Source organism: Abramis brama (genome assembly GCF_963993115.1).
Source record: "Abramis brama genome assembly, chromosome: 4".
In the NCBI taxonomy this organism is placed as follows: Eukaryota; Metazoa; Chordata; class Actinopteri; order Cypriniformes; family Leuciscidae; genus Abramis; species Abramis brama.
The window spans coordinates 24,899,019-24,921,299 of NC_139966.1; positions in this window are offsets into that span (position 1 = coordinate 24,899,019).

Below are 22,281 nucleotides of genomic sequence, written 5' to 3' on the forward strand. Positions count from 1 at the left end.
TGCTTCAACAAAAATGACGCTAACTAGTCACTAGCTAGTTATGATGAAGCTAACTAGTTACTAGCAACCTAGTTATAATGAAGCTAACTAGTTACTAGCTAGCTAGTTATTAGTTATCTAACACATTTTTCTATTTAATGATAAAGTCATACGAACCTTAAAGTGTTAACCTGTCACCTCTGACCTTCAACAGCTGTCACAGCTCCTGGTGCAGATGGGATGTGTTGTTGCAGGAACTGATTTGCTATAGGCTACTCCTGACTGGTCGAAATCTCATGCTACTTAGGACAAATGTAATGTACAGAAGTAGCTGCACTGCTTAAATACAAAATTAAAGTTTTTGAAGGAAAAGATAGGCAAGGCAAGGCAAGGCAAGTTTATGTATATAGAACATTTCATACACAGTGGCAATTCAAAGTGCTTTACATAGAAGAAATTAAAATAAAAAGAAATAAGAGTAATTAAAACAGTTTAGAAAAAATAAATAAAAATAAAAATACAGTACAGACAGTCGGACGAACATTGGCACAGTGCTCATTCAGTAAATGCATAGTTAAACAGATGTGTTTTTAGTCTGGATTTGAATGTGACTACTGTAGGAGCACGTCTGATCTCCTCTGGAAGCTGGTTCCAGCTGCGGCTGGCATAATAGCTAAAAGCGGACTCGCCATGCTTAGAGTGAACCCTTGGTAGTTCTAGCTGATATGATCCTAATGATCTGAGTGATCTGTTGGGTTTGTATTCTGTGAGCATATCTGCAATGTATTGAGGTCCTAGGCCATTGAATGATTTATATACTAGTAATAATACTTTAAAATCAATCCTAAATTTAACTGGGAGCCAGTGTAAAGACCTGAGGACTGGTGTGATATGTTCATATTTTCTGGTTCTGCTCAGAATTCTGGCGGCAGCGTTCTGTATGAGCTGCAACTGTCTTATGGTCTTTTTGGGAAGGCCAGTGAGGAGTCCATTACAGTAATCCACCCTGCTGGTGATGAAAGCATGAACAAGTTTCTCTAAGTCTTGTCTGGAAACAAAGCATCTAATTCTTGCAATATTTTTCAGATGATAGTATGCTGATTTAGTTATTGCTTTGACATGACTACTGAAACTAAGGTCTGACTCTAGTGTCACACCAAGATTCCTGACTTGATGTTTAGTTGTTTGACCCCTAGAGTGAAGGTATGCGTTCACCTTGAGAACTTCATCTTTGTTTCCAAATGCAATGACTTCAGTTTTGTCTTTGTTTAACTGAAGAAAGTTTTGACACATCCAACTGTTGACTTCATCAATGCATTCGCACAGGGAGTCAATGGGCCTGTAATCGTTAGGCGATAGGGCTAAGTAGATCTGTGTGTCGTCTGCATAGCTGTGGTAAGCAATTTGGTTCTTTCTCATTATTTGGCTCATTGGGAGCATATACAGGTTGAACAGGAGTGGCGCAAGAATTGAGCCTTGAGGGACTCCGCATGTCATGGATGTCCACTCAGACTTATGATCTCCTATACTCACATAATAACCTCTCCCATTCAAGTATGACCTGAACCATTTTAGGACTATCCCAGAAAGCCCGACCCAGTTTTCCAGCCTGTCAAGAAGTATGTTATGATCGACAGTGTCAAATGCAGCACTGAGGTCGAGTAGTACCAGCATTGATAATTTGCCTGAATCAGTATTTAAGCGAATATCGTTTATTATCTTTATTAGCGCTGTCTCTGTGCTGTGGTGCGGTCGGAAACCAGATTGAAAATTGTCAAAGTATCCGTTCAAGCATAAGAATTTGTTCAGCTGATTGAAGACAACTTTTTCAATGATCTTGCCTATGAAAGGAAGATTTGAGATCGGCCTATAGTTGCTTAATATGGTCTTATCAAGATTGTTCTTTTTCAGGAGGGGCTTGACAACTGCAGTTTTCAGGGAGTTTGGAAAACTCCCAGAGAGTAGTGAGGCATTTACCACTTCTAGAAGATCTGCTTCTAAACTGTTTAACACACTTTTGAAAAATGATGTGGGAAGTGTGTCAAGAGCACAGGTTGATGTTTTAAGGTGCTGTACGGTTTCTTCCAAAGTTTTGCCATCAATTTCTTTGAAGTCAGACATAGTAACTACTTTCTCAGGTGGTTTGATCTGTCTAACCCCAGGGCAACTCAAGGATGTGCTGATCACCTTTCTGATATTATTGATTTTCTCAGAGAAGTAAGAGGCAAACTCACTGCACTTGTTGTCTGAGAGCATTTCACTGGGAATCTGGCTTGGGGGGTTTGTCAGTCTCTCTACAGTAGCAAAAAGAGTGCGTGTGTTGTTTAAATTACTGTTTATAATATTTGAGAAGAAAGTCTGTCTAGCTTTGCCTAGTTCCATATTAAAAGCATGGATGCAGTCTTTGTAGATGTTATAATGGACTACAAGTTTTGTCTTCCGCCACATGCGCTCTACTTTTCTGCATTGTCTTTTCATATTTTGTATGATGTAAAGTAGATAAGTAAAGTCACTCTGATGACACAATTTTTATGTGAAATGTGCATATTTACCACCAATTGTCATGGTATGGGGAACATTTTTGTTTTTTTAAACTTGAAACCAATTTTATTAGATTCCTTGACCCCAAAAATGTACACTTTGACACCAAATTTGTCATTATAGCGATAACAGAAGCAAAGATATGGGCTCTAGAGTATTTTCGGCGCATTCCATTTTTGAAAGGATTTCAATTTCTGTTTTTTTCTGATACAAAGTGTGATCTCACTTGTGTCTTAGGATAAATTTATTTGTATGACCCTAAGGTACTTCCATACCAAAGGGGACCTTTGCATCATGACTTGAAGTCAAAGGCCTATTTTTTGGGCTTAACCTCCCTACTATGATGCTATTCTGCATAAGTCCCACCTCCCACAACTGATGTGGGGTCATATTTCCCTCGGTGCGGAGAGGGTGATGGTTCCAGCCCTCAGCAAATGTCTGCAAGTCTTTGCGGAGACGGTTCTTTTGTTATTGCCCCCGCCCTCCAAGGGAACAGCGTGGCTACTTAGGCTATTATGCAGTGCTCTGGCCGGCTCTATCTGATTTCAAAATTCAATGAAGATGGGTGCCAATAACATTACGATGTCCAGCAATCGATTTAAATAGTAGGTTACATGGGGTTTAATTTGTTGTTTAATGATATGTAGCCTAATACATGTTGTCAGTGCCAATACATAGATCTATTCCGCCTATTTAACCAACATGTATCTTAATGGTCCAGTGGTAGAGCTTTCGCCAACGGTGTCAGAGGTTCTTGGTTCTAATCCGCCCGCGTATATGTTTTTTCTCTCTCATCAAAACGATTATGTTCATCAGTGGTTGTATATCAAGCAGGGACACGCAAACGTTTGAATTATGTTTTGTGGTTTCACCAGAACAAATAGAGAGTATCTGCAACGCAGCGGATTGAAGCGCGTCCGAGTGAAGACAGTGCGGTGTGTGCGCGAGCCACGCGAGAAAACACTGTATCTGCGCCACTGATCGCAGCGGCAACGAGCACTTTGATCACTTGATTTAAAAAACACATTTCAGCGCTAATCTCTTATTTAAAAAACGAACAAAATGAATGCTCTGCCAGTTAACTGGAGATGTTTTATTTATTTGTAGAATTGGTACATTCATGTCGCGAGATGTTTTAAAAAGTGGTGGGGACAATATCGACCCTGGCAAAAAGTGGTGGGAACATGTCCCATCCGCAAATTACGCCTATGCCTATTTCCATAGTTTATTGCTTATTATTTATCATTAGCAAAAGTTTGAGTAGGCTACACCAAAAAAAATTCCTAGTCTGTGAAACCTTTCATTGACAATGGCAATAAAATCTATTCTGATTCATACTTGGATTCATACTCATACTGTGTATATATATATATATATATATATATATATATCACATAGCACATCCTGTTTTTGATTTGAACATTGTCTAGAGTTTATCTTATTTTTTATTCAGTGTACATAAGAGTTGCCTATACAGTTTTATCGGTAGATGCTAAGAGACATTTATTTATAATGTGGTAGTCGCCGCTGTCCACACATCACGCCAGAGCCGTTTGATTCTGTAACAGGAAGAATGATTACTATGTGATACTTAAGAACACAAATGGAGCTAAATATTATGTAAAATAGCTTTAAAAGTCTAATCATGACTATAATTTTTTTTTTTTTTTAAGTATATTCTACATTTTAAATAAACATATTTAACATCAAAACTCAAAACAAATAAAACTGGTTACCTGAGATCGTCGATTCGGCGGATCCATCTCGGCTCGTCTTGATTGAACTTAAGTGAACTTATTCCATGTGCGGTTCAATATCAACCAATAAGATTCCATGTACAATGTTGCGTTTTCATTGGTTAGTCGTTGAAGCCTATTTCTGATTGGTTGTTGCCGTTTTGACAGCTTTATGCCAAGAGCAAAGAGAAAGAAATCGAAGAGAAGAGTACTTCGGCATGCGCGAACGCACGGGACACAGTCTAAGCACATACACGCTTACTTTAGCTTACTTTACTGAGCGAGCCCAGAGAAAATTCTTACAAGAGCAGCGTGTATCTGAGAGCGCGCGCGAGCAGAGAGATTTGCGCTCGGCACATTATATTTCGCGCGCGAGCAGAGAGATTCGCGCTCGCACATTATATTAATGTACTTTTGCGCTCTCGACATTTGACAGGAAAATAACGCCTTCGATCAAAACACAGATGGAGTAAATCGAGACCATCAACACCCCAAAAGCTTCACAGTCCTAACCACTGTATGGGTCGACATTTCATTTGGTAACATTAGGCCGTTTTGAATTACATGCTGTTTATTGTATTGTTGATGACAGCATTATTTTTAACATGCATCTGCTCACATATGAGATTGCTTGTTTCTGCTTCTTTCTTGCCTGTGTTTCCATCATGTCACGCCTGCGAGCTCTCTATTGGCTCCCAGTCCAATTTAGGATTGACTATAAAATTATCTTATTTGTGTACAAATGTTTGCATCATCTTGCTACAAGTTATCTGTCTGAACTACCACACTCCTATAGCACGTCCCGAGACCTAAGATCAGGTAATCTAAATATTCTCACTGTCCCTTGCACTAGGCTCAAACGTAGAGGAGACAGAGCCTTTTCGGTGGTGGGGCCTAGATTGTGGAACCGGTAGAACTTAAGAGTAGCTCCTTCTTTATCAGTTTTAAAATCTCTTCTGAAAACCTATTTGTTTTCCTATAACTTTTAAAACTTGTTAATGTCTCTCCTCTGTATGTTTCAATTTTTGATTTTGTTTATTTGATTTCTTTGTTTTCAAATCTTTACACATAGTTTATTAGTTGTTCTCTCTTCAATCCTTAGTTATTTGTGCTTGTACAGCACTTTGGTCAGTCTTGTGGCTGTTTTAAATGTGCTTTATAAATAAAAGAACTGAACTGAACTACATAAATAAATACAATTAATATCATCAATAGATACATACATAATTAATTAATTAATGTAATTCTACATAATTAACATACACACAGCGATGTCTGTCACTGTTTTTTCATTTTTTTACTATAAAGCTGCTGCTGCAATAAGAAATCTATTGTATAAAGTACTATATAAATAAACGTGACGTGAATAGACTGCAGCACTGAATTGCAGAGCTGGTGAGAGCATACACATCACTATGATCAGATGCTTTTTTAACTTCTGTCATTTTTGTTGTGTGCACAGATTTATACAAATGCCATTCTCAGCAGCTTGGACGGTGTCGGGATGTTCACTAACAGTGAACGGAATTTTCTAGCCCCTCTCTCTCTAACATCACTGCACCAACTCTAGTTTAGTTCTCTTTTCGACAAGTCAATAAATGGTATTTTTACCCGACTGCTTTTATCTCACTGCCATCTTTTTCCCTCCACTGACGTTTCTCTTCGCCCAACACCCTGAGCGTTGAAACAATCCTGGCTCTCAACAGCCGGTAAGGACTTTTAACTTAAGACATAACATGTTTTTCTTTCTTTTCAAATAAAATTACCATATATTTAAGGGGAAATGTATACACATAAATATATAATATTGTTATAAAACGTATAAAATGTTACAAAATAACCTGAAAGAAATCTTAACAATCCAACTGAATTAAATTTCAACCAAGCTTCATTAATATTTTGGGGTAGATTTTTTTATATTTGTTTACACTGCATTAAAATATACATTACACATAAAATGCATATTTTATGGGGAAAATTAATTAGTTAAATGGTTAAAAAAACAAATAATAAATCTATATAAATAAGAATATTTGTTTTCTTTGTTCAGAAATTTTTTTTTTCATAAAGCGCAGTTTTGGTTGTGATAAGATAATGCTAGAAATGAATTTATTAGATGTGACACCAGATAATACTTGTATTGGCACAGAATGTGTTTTCTATTATTTGAAGCACGAACTAAGCAGGAATGTGGCTCTACAGGAAGGAGGAACCTACTTGACAAACGTGACAAATGTGTAGACAAACCTGTTTTACACGCGTCACTGAAACACAGAACCAGAAAACATTTCAACTCGTCAGTTTAGGGAAAGAGAAACTTACAGTTGTGGTCATAGGCTTTTGTTCAAAATGTATACAAGTGAGTACATCATGAATCCACCTTTCAAACTTTTGTCTTATCCTGAATCACTATTGTACACTTATAAGTGTTTATGTGCAGACTATTTTAGACCTGGCAGGAAGACCAATGCTGCTGACTATTGACATAAACAGAGAAGTAGCTCCAGCTTCTATGTTCTTCTAACAAACACATGCAGTCTTATTAACTCTTTCCCAGCCAGTGGTTTTGAAAAAAGTTGCCTGCCATCGTTTTTGATCATTTTCACAATTTCACGCCACCAGAATATTTTGTTGAATGAATATCTGAACATGCAATATATCAAAAGAAAGACCCTCTGCTTTTAAAGGGGCTATATGTAGTTTTCAGCTACCTCTAGCGGTGATGTTTCAGATTGCAACCAATAAGTTTACAAGCGAGTGCTCAAACTCATGAGTGACTTGCGAGCACTCTGGGTACCCGCCAGAGACGCAACACACTGGAGAAAGCATCACACAACATGCTGGAAACTCAGGTAAACTCCCACTGCAACGTTACAATGATAGGCTACTTTTATCAGCTTTTATCAGCTTGACGTTGAACTAATGCTCCATGCTCGTACCATGATAAGTATGGAACCCTAGCAACCGTGCCAAATTTTGCCACTGCAAGCACTACTTCACATTTTCTTCAGAAAATGTACATTCTAGGTTTGTAGATAATGTTTCTCCATGATTCAAATGCCCTGCCGATGTTGATCCGTGTTTTCACCCGAAGTTGATCCGATTCCCGTCTGGCCTTACGAGCTTCAGCAGAATTTTTGTTTTTTGTTTTTTATCATTATGTGGAGTTTGTTTTGGAGTCTGTGTTGTGCTGGGAGCAGGTCGTTTCTTAGTGTTATCAGACATGTCATAAGTTGCATAAGTCATAAGTCCATGTCATAAGTTAAAGTGTCGTCGCTGTTGAGTGCAAAGTCAGCAGACGAGGCGAGAGGCTCGGGAGCGCGCATGCAGGTGACGTCACTGGATTTCGCAGTAAATTCCGGCACCTTCACATAAAAATAAGAATACTTGCTTTCTGAGGTAATAGCAAAACCCGCAAAGTGGATCATATAAATGTGAGATTACAACCCCTTCACACACAGGCAATAAAAAAAGGATTCATTTTCGTCGAAAAACTACATATAGCACCTTTCAGTAAAAATAAATAAATGTTATTTCAGTTTCCTGTACTCTTTTTTTTTTTTTTTAAATCAACACCTGAATGTGGTTAAGTGTCATAAAAAAAAACATTTTGAGCAAAAAACTGAGAAAATCGTTTTTGTCAAAGATGACGTCTGGATCAGATTCAGAACGATGATCAAAACACAGATGGAGTAGCTCGAGACCATCAACAACCCAAAAGCTTCACAGTCCTAACCACTGTATGGGTCGACATTTCATTTGGTAACATAAGGCCGTTTTGAATTACATGCCGTTTATTGTAATGTTGATGACAGCATTATTTTTCATATGTATCTGCTCACATATGAGATTGCTTGTTTCTGCTTCTTTCTTGCCTGTGTTTTGATCTGGAGATACTCTACTCGTTCAGGAGATCCGTAATAGCGCCCCCTACCTTATAACAGGGAGAAAGACGTAAAAACTCATCAATGGCAGGGAAGCACTTTCTCATTAAAAAACGAGAAAACTTGCCAGTGGTGGGGAAAGAGTTAAACGCTAGAGTGCCGTGTAAAGTTAAAGGTAAAGTGTACCTTTAACCCTCTGGGGTTTTGAGGTGTTTTCTGGGCCCTGCAGGTGTTTTGACATACCCTGACATTTGTGCTTATTTCTGTTTCTTGTGACATTATAATGGCTAAGGTCTGATTATACTGTATTCAGCACAAACTCTGCAACAATAACCCAGCAAACACATTTACTTTGTGGCAAAATCTGTGGCACGGTGCATTTCTGCTATGGCAACGTCGCTGTCTACGTGCTCGCCAACATTATAACAATATAGAATTGTAAGACGCGACAGGGCTGTAGCAACGCTGTTGCGCAACATTCAGCAACTGAGAGACAACGTTCTGACAATTATTTTTTTTAATGCTAGATATAGATTGTTTTAATTCGCATTTCGCATTTGCTTATCACACATGGATGCGCAGCAGCACACAACCCTTTTTATAATATGAAAAATTAAAGGATTAAAATGTAAAAGATTATTATTGAGTCTATTGGACATAAATGAGGACCGATACGAGACAAAGCACAAGAACATATTTTGCCAGAAATGTGATAAAAACTTTTATATACAACAGACGTACAATTTTTGCCTGGAATATATTAACAGAATAGGTACCTGTTAGTTTTAAAATAATTACATTATAAATAATTTGCTTGTATATCTGGTTGTACCCCTTTATTACCCAAAACTTAACATATTGTTCCCTTATACCTACACAGAGGTACACTATAATTACAGAAACGTACACCGTAATTTCGGTTTACTTACGAAGTTCTTTGCAGGTTGTATATCTGCTTGTTACCCCTTTATTACCCAAAACTTAATTATTGTTCCCTTATACCTACACGGAAGTACACTATAATTACAGAAACGTACACCGTAATTTCGGTTTACTTACGCAGTTGTTTGCGGGTCGTAATATAAAGTGTTACCGAATAATTACATATCTTATTTAGCTGAGGTAAATTAAACGCAATTCTCATGTATTCTTGCTTGATGAAGAATGAGACGGTCCAACTGTCAGTTGAAATTTAAAAGGCTGATTTTCACGCTTCATGGCAGTGACGAGTACATATGTCGTCCAGTGGTTGTCCAGACACCCTAGGCACAACCTTAAGCGATGGCCCTGAACAGTGGTTCAATGTCTGAACGCAAAAAAAACCCAAAGCCAACCTTATACCCATGAGGCCTTATGCCGCACACATTTAAACTTTAACACACTTGTTTGCCTTTTGTGCCTAAAAGGATAGCAGAGAATACAAGTCAAAATATACATGGTAGGAGAAGTAAACATGTCTTATTAAATGTCTCATACATTCTTTTCAGCATGCCTCATTTGCCTTTTTCTTGCCCGTCTTTCTTCATCAGACCTGTAATGAAAAGTAGTACAGGAAAGGTATGTGAAATGCACAGGGTTTGTACACATTTCTACCAATAAATATAAATGACTTTCCCATGACTTTTAGGCACATTTTCATGACCTAACGTTGCATGAAACGTTTCTGTATACATGTAAAAAAAAAAAAAAAAAGAATAAAAATGTAATTTTCAAATGTCAAAAATCACAGTTATATCTTAACTAATTAAATGACAAGCTATGTGGTTTAATACAATATAAACACTGACAAACCAGTAAGCTGGTTAGATAAAATACTGTGTCTGACCCTATCAACAGATTGACATACATCAGTGGGAGGCAACAATGATAAGTAAATACAAGAGTCCAGTAACACTGGCACTGTCACCTTGTAAAGTTACTGTTACTCTCAGAGACAAACTTTTGGAATACCAAATTTGGTAACTAAGAAGATTTTATAACAGCTTTGCCTTCTATTTACCATTAATCTTATTGGAAAACCATCAATGGAAGACAATGGGGACCAGCAACTGTTTGGTTACCAGTCGTCATCATCTTTTGTGTTCAGCAGTAGAAAGAAACTCATACTGGTGTGGAACAACTTGAGGGTAACTAAATGATGACAATTTTCATTTTTGGGTAAACTATCCCTTTAAGCAGCTTAAGTAAATTGAGCACAAAATATTATTTTGACTATTTATATGACTATTTCACCTGTGATTTTGCTATGGTCTCTATCACTTTCAGGCAACAGTTGAGAACCTGTGTTTAAATAAAATATAGAAACTCAATATAAACAACATTCACCATTAATTGAAATATTCAAATATAATGTCTTTGAATTGTGTGCTGTTCCCTCAACTTCTCTTTCCAGTCCCAGGCAGCACAGGTCTGATCGGTTTAGCGTGGTGTTGTATACAGTTGTCAATAGCTCGTCTTTGCAAAGCATCCAAAGCATTGTTTAGCTAACATTCAGATAGAAATACATAAATGCTCAGGCTGATGAACAGTATTTCGTAAAGATAAAATCCCTAAAATTCACTTACCAACTGCTGTTGCCCCTCAATTTGGCATGGTCCTCCAAAATGTTTTGCTTGATTCAACAATGTTCAGGCTTGTTACCACAGGATTTGGACAAAGTTTAGGGTCACACTGCGACTGAACAGCAGTAAAAGATAAAATGTAAGCAAATCACAAACTTCAATGAGTTAAAGAACAACCTCAACCTGTATGCATTTCGTTCTCATTCAGAGTTGTATTCAAAGTTTGGGTTGTCTTTGGAAAATTTGGTCCCACATTTGGTTCTGCTCCTATGCACGTGTTATAAAGATACAGTTAATGCAATTAATAGAATGGAATGACCTATTCACATGCAGCACATTAATAAAATATTTATAAATGACCAAGTATGAGCTTTCCTTTGGAGTCTAATTGCAAATTAGGATTGTTGTTCCAACTTCTTCCTGTTCCGTGTGAGATTCCAGTGGTGAAGGATGTTTCGAGCAAGAAAAATGTGTGCAGAAGGTCTGAACATATTCATGAAGTAATTGTTTCTCTTTACTTCAGAAAACAGCTGCTCTGCACACTGACTATTGATCTTTCCAGTCAGCTCTGGTACAAGACCAATAGTGTGCAGCACATCTCTCTTGTCTTTACTATTAATTTGGTGGAAAACGTCACACAGGCAATAGTGCTCTGAGGACCCTGTCAATGGGTGGCAGTCAGGATCCATAGGTTTTTTTTCTTGTGAGCCAGCCAGGGAAGATGAACCTTTAGCTTTCCTTCTTTTGCTTTTTAAAGGGATGGAAAGTTGGGTGAAGTGGTTTTCGATTATTTGTGTGTGCCACTAATCCTCTAGCGTAATCATAAATTGTGATATTGGGAAAGTGTTTCCAAGACAAGAGAAGGTCTGCAAAGTCACGGGGACTCTCTGCTCTCAAGTTAAATTTAATAGAGTACACAACACCACAAGGACACATTATCACACCCAGTCCACCTAAAAGCATACAAAACATTTGAATGAAAATGACATTTTCTGAAAGATCAGTGAAACCATTCCACCACCACATATGAAATTATACAGGTACGAGTAATTGCTGTTTTAGGCAGTTTGTCATATTATATTTCATAAATGTTTATTTTGTAGTTGTTATTGTTAAAGGGATAGTTCACTTTGAAATAAAATTTTGGTATGTTTTAGCTTACCTCAAGGGCATCCAAGATGTAGGTGTCTTTTTTTCCGCAGTAGTTTCAATTTTGATATTTTTAGGTCAAACCGTTCTTGTCTGTCAGTCATTTCATGCAGGTCTATGGTCACTGTCTCAAAGAGCATGCACAAAGTCCAAATTAAAATAATTCCCCATCGTCCAAATTAAACAATTCCCCATCGTAAGTACACATTGACGGCCTAAGACACGAAACGAGCGGTTTGTGTGAGAAAACGAACAGTATTTATATCGTTGTTATCTCTTGAACACAGCCGCGTCCAAATGATCTGAGGGCGCGGGCGGGTATAGATATATACACTAGACGTCGCCTTCGCTACTGCAGTTCATTGGAACGAAACCGTAGCCAAGCGACATCTAGTGTATATATATATCTTGAACTGTGTTCAAGAGATAACAACGATATAAATACTGTTCGTTTTCTCACACAAACCGCTCGTTTCGTGTCTTAGGCCGTCAATGTGTACTTACGATGGGGAATTGTTTAATTTGGACGATGGGGAATTGTTTTAATTTGGACTTTGTGCATGCTCTTTGAGACAGTGACCATAGACCTGCATGAAATGACTGACAGACAAGAACGGTTTGACCTAAAAATATCAAAATTGAAACTACTGCGGAAAAAAAGACACCTACATCTTGGATGCCCTTGAGGTAAGCTAAAACATACCAAAATTTATTTTCAAAGTGAACTATCCCTTTAACCTCAAAAAAGTAAAAAAAAACAAAAAAAAAACAGAAGCACCCCACACTTGTTCAAACACTTTGCTGTTAGTCACTCTGTTTTACATTTTATTTCGAAGTCTGAGAACGAGATCCATTTTGGATCCAACATCATCGACACCACACTGTCGACACAGCTTTTTCAAATCGACAATCTGATCAAATATGCAAATTTGTGAGTAGGTTCACCAAAAATAAATTACTATAAAATTAATATTTATGAAGAGAACATATACAGTGTTTTTTTGTAAAAGAGATAAACAGTAGAAGTAGAAAAGATTACCATTTTGAGGAATATTCTTGTACTTCACTTTTACTTGTTCCCATGTTCTAGTGGGTCCTGAGGTGGCTCTGACATTAATTTTGAAATTATTAAAATACAAGAATATATACTGTAATAAGTGATAAAACCATAACATGGTGAGCACTTACGCATTTAATTTGTTTGCTACTTTTTGCCAGCCCTCTCCTGGCTTTTGCAGACTTTGAGGTGTTCCCTCGCATTTTAATTAAGTTTTCAAATTCAGCATAACCTTTCAAGCAATAACTCTTGCTCTGCTGAGGAGAAAAACTGAGCGCGCTCTTTGGCCATGATGATCAGCCAATAGCAGCGTTGCTGATCCATGTTTCTACTATCGATACATATCCCCTTTTAAACCAGCGCTTGAATGCGCAGTTATCTCAGATAACTCAATCCAGCTATAATAATCATAAATGGCAGGTGTGTTCGAAGAACCTAATTAGCCGGATCATGATTAGCACGATGATATTATCTTGGATGTCTCATTTGATCTCGGATGTTTTAGGTTACGTTTACACGTGGCCGGTTATTTTCATAAACGGACATTTCACCCTCTCCGTTTTCAGAAAAGTGTTCGTTTACACAAACCCGTGTATATGCCGTCAAGAGCATGCCAAACCTGTAAGGTGGCAGTGTAACGAGAAGCTCAAGCCCATGTTAGCCAATCAGAATCCCGAAAATATAGGTGCACCTTTGACGCAGTGCCTAAAACGCAATTTTTCTCAGTTTACATGCAAATGTGCAAACAGAGTTTTCCAAAATCTCCACTCTGGCCGGAGTTTTTAGAAAGAATCGTTTTCAGAGGCGAATTCTCTGTTTGCGTGTAAAAGAGGGGCACAACCGAAGGGAAATGTCTCAGTTTTTCAAAATAACCATGTATGTGTAAACAGGGCCTTAAGCAACGTACAAAGAACGGACCCCTGGTCATCAGGAAAGCTGTGAGGCTGGGGGTAATACAAAGAAGAAAGAGAAGGAAGAAGCAAGGAGAGCTACAGGAGGAATTGCACAAACGTTAAGCCACAAAAGAAAGGAAGAGAAGTGAACAAGAATGGAAAGTGCTAGAGAAAAAGATTGAAGAATTAGGTGTAGACAAGATCGAGGAAGCGTTTCCAGAACTCCCAGAAGAAAAAATGAGCTTGATCAAGGAGTTGATGGGTGGCGGAAGGGTAGGGGCATTTATATGTCATGCATGGGATTTGGGTGGCAACAGGGTAATTTTCAATGGGAAAATTGAAACTTTCCATGCTAAAAAAAAGAAATACACTGTTGGCTATTGGGCCATGAGCGGAGAGAGGTATGAATTTGATGCACATGTGTCCATCTATGCAAAGGCATCTTGGATGACTTAGTTGTACAGTAGCCTGTCAATAACAAGTTATCAACTCAGTCAGCACAGTCACACAGATAGCCTGTATATTTGTCATACCGATCATTCATTGCAGTAGAGTTGAGCCGGATACTCGGCTGAAATGAGTATCCGGTACGGATAAAGCACTTTTGCCGAGTACGAGTATTATACGAGTAATACGAGTCAATATCTGTGCTCGGATTGAATAAAAATCCTCATTGGGTAGCTGACTGTGTCTGCGTTCTGTGATAGGCTAGTCACAGCACCCCTCCCCTACACACATACAGATTTATTGTGTTGCTGTGTCCCGCTCTGCTCGCTCACACACAGAACACTGAGAAGAGAACAGCTCTCTCTCTCTCTGTCTCTCCCTCAGTCACTCAGGTTCGCGGGTCTTTTCCGTTAATGTTTTGGGGTTTCTTCAGCTTCAGGTTTGTTTTTTACTTTGGTTTGTAGTACTTACTTATTAACCAGTAGAGTTCTGGTAAACGTGGGGTTTGTTCAGACGTGGTGCTTGGTAGAATGCGACTCGCGTTGCGACTCGCGTTGCGTTTCTGCCTGTCGGAGATTTTTTTTCTTTTTTAAACCGTCAGCTGGCTCTAACATGTTTTTTTTTACTTCACGCAGTGTCTGACACTTTCTTGCTGTATTTCATAAAAAAAAATAAAGGTAGTTGTGGTATAAATAATATTACAAATGAATTAGCTACACACACACACAGTCGAACTGTAGTGCCTGAGCTGTATGAGGCAATGAGAGGGGAGTTGGTCCAGTCACTTAAGGCAGCTGAAGGAGGTGTCATCAACCTCACTACAGATCTCTGGACCAGCAATCACAACGCACATGCATATCTCTGTCTTACTGGGCACTGGTGTGAACGTGTAGGGGAAGCTTCAGTACAGAGGAAAGCAGGGCTGCTAAATGTTGGTGTGCTGGACATTGAGCACACATCAAACAACATTCTGTGCTGCCTTAAGGAAAAGATGAGAGAGTGGGAAGAGTCTGTTGGTCAGTCTGTCACAATACAGTTTGTTGTTTCAGATAATGCAGCGAACATGATGAAAGCTTTGACTGAATATGGGCACATCCGTTGCGTGTCCCATACACTTCACTTGGTGGTGATCAAAGCACTGGAGAAGGACAGGGTTGTGACATCCCTTCTCTCCAAAGCCAGGAGCATATCTGGCCATGTTCATCGCTCAAGCAAAGCCAGCAACAGACTACATGAGCTGCAAACACAGTTGAACCTCCCCCAGCACACACTCATAACAGATGTAAAAACAAGGTGGAACTATACGTTCTACATGCTCCGGCGGCTGGTGGAGCAACGCAGGGCTGTGCAGATTATGACACAGGAGTCTAACATGGGTAAAGCTCCAACAATCATCTATCCAAATGAGTGGGGGTTAGCATCAGACATGCTCACTGTTCTTAGTCCTTTTGAGGAGGTCACACGGGCGCTCTCAAAACACAGTGCCGCCATCTCTGAGGTCATCCCCCTCCTGCATGGCCTGTGCTCCATCATCAGGTCACTGCATGCTGGTGAGGAATCTGAGGATGAATCTGATCAGTTCATGGCTGGTGATGAAGATCAGGATGCCACAGTGGGGCTGGGCCAAGATGTTGCGGCTGAGTCCAGGGAAAGGTTAGGCACAGCAGCAAGGAAACTGGCAGCCAATCTGAGCAAAGAACTAGAATGGCATTTCAAACCAATTTTTGCAAACTCCACATTTCTGCTTGTCACTCTCCTTGACCCCAGATATAAGGCCAGCTGTTTTCCAAACAATGTTGATGTGGAGGCACTGAAGAGGACATTACTCCTCAGGATGGAGCTCTGTGACCCTGTGGCTACACCTGCAAGAAACACAGAAGAGACACCTGCCACCAGCAGCACTTCAGTCTTGTCTTACCTTCAGAAAAAGAAATCGGCTATTCCAATGAGGACACATTTACCATCAGGTGATGTGGAGGCCTACCTGGCAGATGGGGACATCAGCCTTACCGATGACCCAGTGAAATACTGGTCAGGCAAGCCTCAATGCTGGCCCAATCTTACACGCTTTGCACTGCAGCATCTCAGTTGTCCACCTACAAGTGTCCAATCTGAGCGTGTTTTTAGCACAGCTGGAAATGTGGTCAGTCCACAGCGTGCAAACTTAGACCCTAGCCATGTGGAACAACTGGTCTTCATTAAAGTCAATTCAGATCTGAAAAACAGTGTCAGACTATTTGATCTGTAGAACACAGTCCCCCTGCTCCCCCCCCCCCCCCCCCGTCATGTAAATAATTTTCTAATCAGCAATAACTATAACAATTTCTGATCAACCCATATCAATTGCATGCTTAAAATAACATACCGGTTAAAGCCCCGCCCATTTCAAGACAACCCAGCCCACTTCCGGGTTAGATCCCGTCCACTTCCGGGTTAGGCCCCGCCCAGTCCGAGTACAGATACAGATAATTCATATGGTTAACAGATACAGATAATGCTGTACTCGCTCATCCCTAATTGTTAGTATAAAAAAAATAAAAAATGAATGACTATGAATATGAATGTATATTTGCATTGTAAAGGGGATTTTCAGCTCTGTCTAGTCATGTGATCCATTTTGAGCTTAGGGGTGTCTAACATTTTTGTCATCATACCTACTTTAATGTAGAGAAATGTGAGTTATGATGGGGAAAAAGTAAATGTGTGAAAAGTGTTTAATGTTGAAAAAACATTACATCGAGTTCCGAACGTTGGCGGCAGAGTGCAGATGGAACGAGGAGGCGCAGTGGGACATGTTCCTGTATGGGCTGGCCGACCGTGTCCAAAAGGAAATATACATCTTGGACCTTCCCCAGAGTCTTAACGGACTTATTGACCTGGCGTTGCGAGTGGATGCTCGTCTTAACCGCCTGGAGCAATACACTCGTCCTACCCGCAGACTCGGAGGCGCTGAAGGCCAATCGACCAGCGAGGGAGACACGGTCGGCCCCGTCACCGATCACGAGCCCATGCAGGTAGGAAGAGCTCGGCTTTCCTGGGAGGAGAGAGAGAGGTGGAGATCCCGAGGACTATGCCTTTACTGCGGAGGAACGGGCCATTTCTTACATTCGTGTCCAGTAAAAGAGCAAGCCCGATAGTAATGAAGAGGCTACTATCGGGTGGGATCTCCGCCGAGAAGTCCTAACCATTCACTTTCATTCCGGTAAGACTGAGATGGGCCAACCACACACACACCTGCCAAGCCTTACTGGAGTCCGGTGCCGAAGGTAATTTCATGGACATTCACTTCGCTCAGAAATTTCATCTCCCCGTCACACCACTCACTAGTCAGATCTCCGTTAATGCTCTCAATGGACAGGAACTCCCCAGCATCTCCCTTACTACCAGTCCCATAACCCTTATCAAGTCAGGCAACCACACAGAAACCATCACGTTTTTCCTCATGGACTCCCCTCTGGCACCCATAGTTCTTGGTCACCCCTGGCTAAATCAACACAACCCCAGGGTGGATTGGCGCCAGCACTCCATCTCCGAATGGAGCACTCAGTGTTATGAGTCTTGTCTTGTGTCTGCTTGTCCATCTGTGTCTGGTTCTGTGTTTCAGGAAAAGGCAGCGGATTTATCAAACGTGCCCATGGAGTATCTTGATCTGAAGGAAGTGTTCAGTAAGTCCCGTGCTGCTTCTCTTCCTCCGCATCGTCCCTATGACTGTGCTATAGATTTACTGCCAGGTAAGTCTCCACCTAAAGGCAAACTTTACTCTCTTTCTGTTCCTGAGAGGGAGGCCATGGAGAAATATATTTCTGATTCTCTGGCAGCGGGGTTCATCCGACCTTCCTCTTCTCCAGCGGGGGCGGGGTTCTTTTTTGTGGGGAAGAAGGATGGTTCCTTGCGACCTTGTATTGATTACCGAGGGCTGAACAACATCACGGTAAAGAATACCTATACTTTGCCGTTGATGTCTTCAGCTTTCGAGAGGTTGCAGGGAGCATCCGTTTTCACAAAATTGGATTTACGTAATGCTTATCATTTGGTTCGCATTCGGAAGGGGGATGAATGGAAAACCGCCTTTAACACCCCCAGGGGACACTTTGAATACTTGGTCATGCCTTTCGGGCTGTCCAACTCCCCGGCGGTTTTCCAGGCACTCGTTAATGATGTGCTGAGAGACATGGTAGATCAGTTCATATATGTCTACCTGGATGACATATTGATTTTTTCATCTTCTCTCCAGGAACACGTTCAGCACGTCAGACGAGTGCTGCAGAGGCTGCTAGAGAATGAGCTTTTTGTCAAGGCGGAAAAAATGCGATTTTCATGCACAGTCTGTTTCTTTTCTAGGATACACGCGACTGGTCCAAAATTTGTTTAAAGTCGTGACATAGGTTACACTTAGGTCAGGTGCGAAATAGAGAAAAATCTACGACAATTTGCTCAAGAAACATTTCTGAAATGAAAGGAACACAGTTGTGAGGATACTGCCTTTTCTAATATCTTTGACAGAAAAGGTAGATTCAAGATCGGCCTGTAATTGACTAATTCTGTAGGATCAAGTTGCGTTTTTTTTAACAAGCGGTTTAATCATAGCCAGCTTAAAGTTTTTTGGTACGTATCCTAGAGACAAAGATGAATTAATGATATTACGAAGAGGATCTATGACCTCTGGAAGCATCTCTTTCAGTAGCTTAGTCAGTATAGGGTCTAACATACATGTTGTCGATTTAGATGATTTTATGAGTTTAGTAAATTCTTCCTCTCCAGTAGCAACGAATGAATCAAATTTTTCCTCAGGGAGACTACAATGCACTGCCTGATGCGATACTGTAGTAGACGGTTGCATAGTTATAATTTTGTCCCTGATATTATCAATCTTATAAGTGAAGAAGTTCATAAAGTCATTACTGCTGTGCTGCTTGGAAACTTCGGTGCTTGAAGCTTTATTTTCCGTTAGTTTAGCCACCGTTTCAAATAAATACCTAGGATTATGTTTATTTTCTTCTAATAGGGTTGAAAAATAAGCAGATCTAGCAGCTTTTAAAGCCTCTCTGTAAGTAATAGAGCTCTCCTTCCATGAAATGCGAAATACCTCTAGTTTTGTTTTCTTTCAGTTGCGCTCCATTTTTCTGGCTGCTCTCTTAAGGGCCCGAGTGTGCTCGTTGTACCACAGCGTTGGACTATTTTCTTTAATCTTCTTTAAGCGCAACGGAGCAACTGTGTCTAAAGTGCTGGAAAAGAAAGAGTTAAAAGTTTCTGTTGCAATATCTAATTCTTCTAAGCTATCTGGGATGCTGAGATGATGAAACTGATCAGGAAGATTATTAATAAAGCAATCTTTAGTGGCAGAAGTGATAGTTCTAACATATTTGTAACACGGAGTCGGCTTTGCAGCCTTGGCTAAATGTAATTTACACGAGACTAGATAATGATCTGAGATGTCATCGCTCTGCTGCAGAATTTTAACGGCATCAACATCTATTCCGTGTGATAATATTAGATCTAGAGTATGATTACGACAATGAGTAGGTCCTGACACGTGTTGTCTAACTCCAATTGAGTTTACAATGTCTTTAAATGCCAATCCCAATGCATCTTTTTCATTATCGATGTGTATATTAAAAACACCAACAATTAGTACTTTATCTGCAGTCAATATTAATTCTGATAGACAGTCCGCAAATTCTTTGATAAAGTCTGTATGGTGGCCTGTATACAGTAGCCAGCACAAATCTCAAACATGATTTATCGTTTACACTATATATTTTTACATTAAGCACCAATGCTTCAAAAGAATTATATTTAAAACTTGATTTCTTAGTGGTTTTGAAAATATTACTATAAATTACAGCAACACCACCCCCTTTGCGTTTCAGACGAGGCTCATGTTTATAACAGTAATATTGGGGGGTGGACTCATTAAAGTAATGTAATCGTTTGGTTTTAGCCAGGTATCTGTCAAACACAGCACATCTAGTTATTATCTGAAATCATATCATTAACAATGAGTGCTTTTGAAGTAAGCGATCGAATATTCAGCAACCCAAGCTTTAGCATTTGCTCATCTGTATTATAGCTGTTTTTTATTTGTTGAACATCAATTAAATTTTTAACCTTAGATGGGTTAAAACGTTTTTTGGATTTCCAAATTCGGGGAACAGACACAGTCTCTATATGATGATAGCTAGGTGAAAGAGGCTCTATGTGATGGAATGTATCTGACCTTGGTGACGCGAGGCCGCTAGCAGACGGTCGGTTTAGCCAGTCTGTCTGCTTCCTGACCTGAGCCCCAGATTGTCATGTTTGAGCTCTAAGACTATGAGCCATATTACTAGAGAGAAGAGCAGCACCATCCCAGGAGGGATGAATACCATCTCTTTTCAACAGGTCAGGTTTGCCCCAAAAACTTTTCCAATTGTCTATGAATTCTATATTATGTTGCGGACACCACTTAGACAGCCAACCGTTAAGCGAACACAATCTACTAACTATCTCATCACTCCTGCGAACAGGAAGGGGGCCAGAGCAAATGACAGTCCTTGACATCGTACTTGCAAGTTCACACACCTCTTTAATATTAATTTTGGTGATCTCCGACTGGCGGAGTCGAACATCATTAGTGCCGACATGAATAATGATCTTAGAGAATTTACGATTAGCATTAGCCAGCACTTTTAAATTTGCTTTGATGTCAGACGCTCTGGCTCCCGGCAAACATGTGACTATGGTGGCTGGTGTCTCTATTTTCACGTTACGTGTAATAGAATCGCCAATAACTAGGGCACAATCATTCTCAGTGGGTGTTTCACTGAGCGGGGCAAATCGATTTGTTATGGTAATCGGAACGGAAGAGTGGTTTTTTGATCCGCGACTAGAGCGATCCCTCACTGTCACCCATTTGCCCGGCTGCGCAGGCTCTACTTCAGCCGGAACCGACTCTTGTAAAGAGTTCACTATGCTAGGCCTACTTTACAAAAATACCTTACCTAAAACGTTAGACATATACTTGGATTTACACATGAAACAACACATAATGCAGTGGTACAGAAGACAGTGCAAAAGAGACATTCAGGGCAAAACAGGGACAGTGCAAAATGAAAGAAAAGTAAGTGTCCAATGCTCATACAGTTGGGAGAGACGAGAATATTACTGAAGATGGATGGTTTGTAAAGCCCACTCAAATATGCTTAGCCTACTCACTCACATAGTATTGCGCATAAGAACTGTTTAAGTGAACAGTCCTTGAGGCAGTCCTCACGCTGTGGACAGTAGAACACAGTGACACATCTTTGTGCCACTCTTGAAAACAGTTCCTGTTCAACTGAAGATATAAGTGTTTATTGGACGCTTGCCATTTCCACAGTGTTTGTTGCTTTTTACCACGCACTGCTTTGCAAAACAAACAGATCCGGTGACCAGCAGTGTCACCATCCCTGCCATATCTGAGGTGAGGTCAGCTCAGCTCCTGGAACCGGTCAATGGTCACTACTGGTGCTGCTTTCTGACACACACCACAGAACTCTGTAATAAGTTGTTTCATAAACTCTATATATAACTCTTTGAGTACAATGAAAGCAAAGTCCAAAAAGTGTAGAATAGGGATGCTCATATTGACCGTTTAACCGTTAACCGAAAGTAAAAATTTTGACCGATTAATACTATCAGTTAAACGGTTTTAGTTTGCTGCATGGTTTAAAAATAAAATACTTTATTAACTCACGGAGCGCGTCGACACGCGCAACCACACACGAGACGTTACCTGTGTATTCCCGGGACATCCGTCCCATCGGAGAGGGTGTTTCTTGCCGCGGGTTTAACTGTCAACAGGCTGCGCTCCAGACTGACCCCACATCACGTTGATGTTGCTTTTTTTAAAATAAAAATTAGACAAGGTGTTAAGGTAGGGCTTCTACTTTTATTTAACGAAAAATCTTAGTCAAATGAAAAAAAAACTTGCCGTTTTTTTCGAAAGCTTTGTTCAAACGGATTCAGTGTTTTCTTTTTGTCATCTTAATTTGTTAATTATTTAAGTTTAAAAAA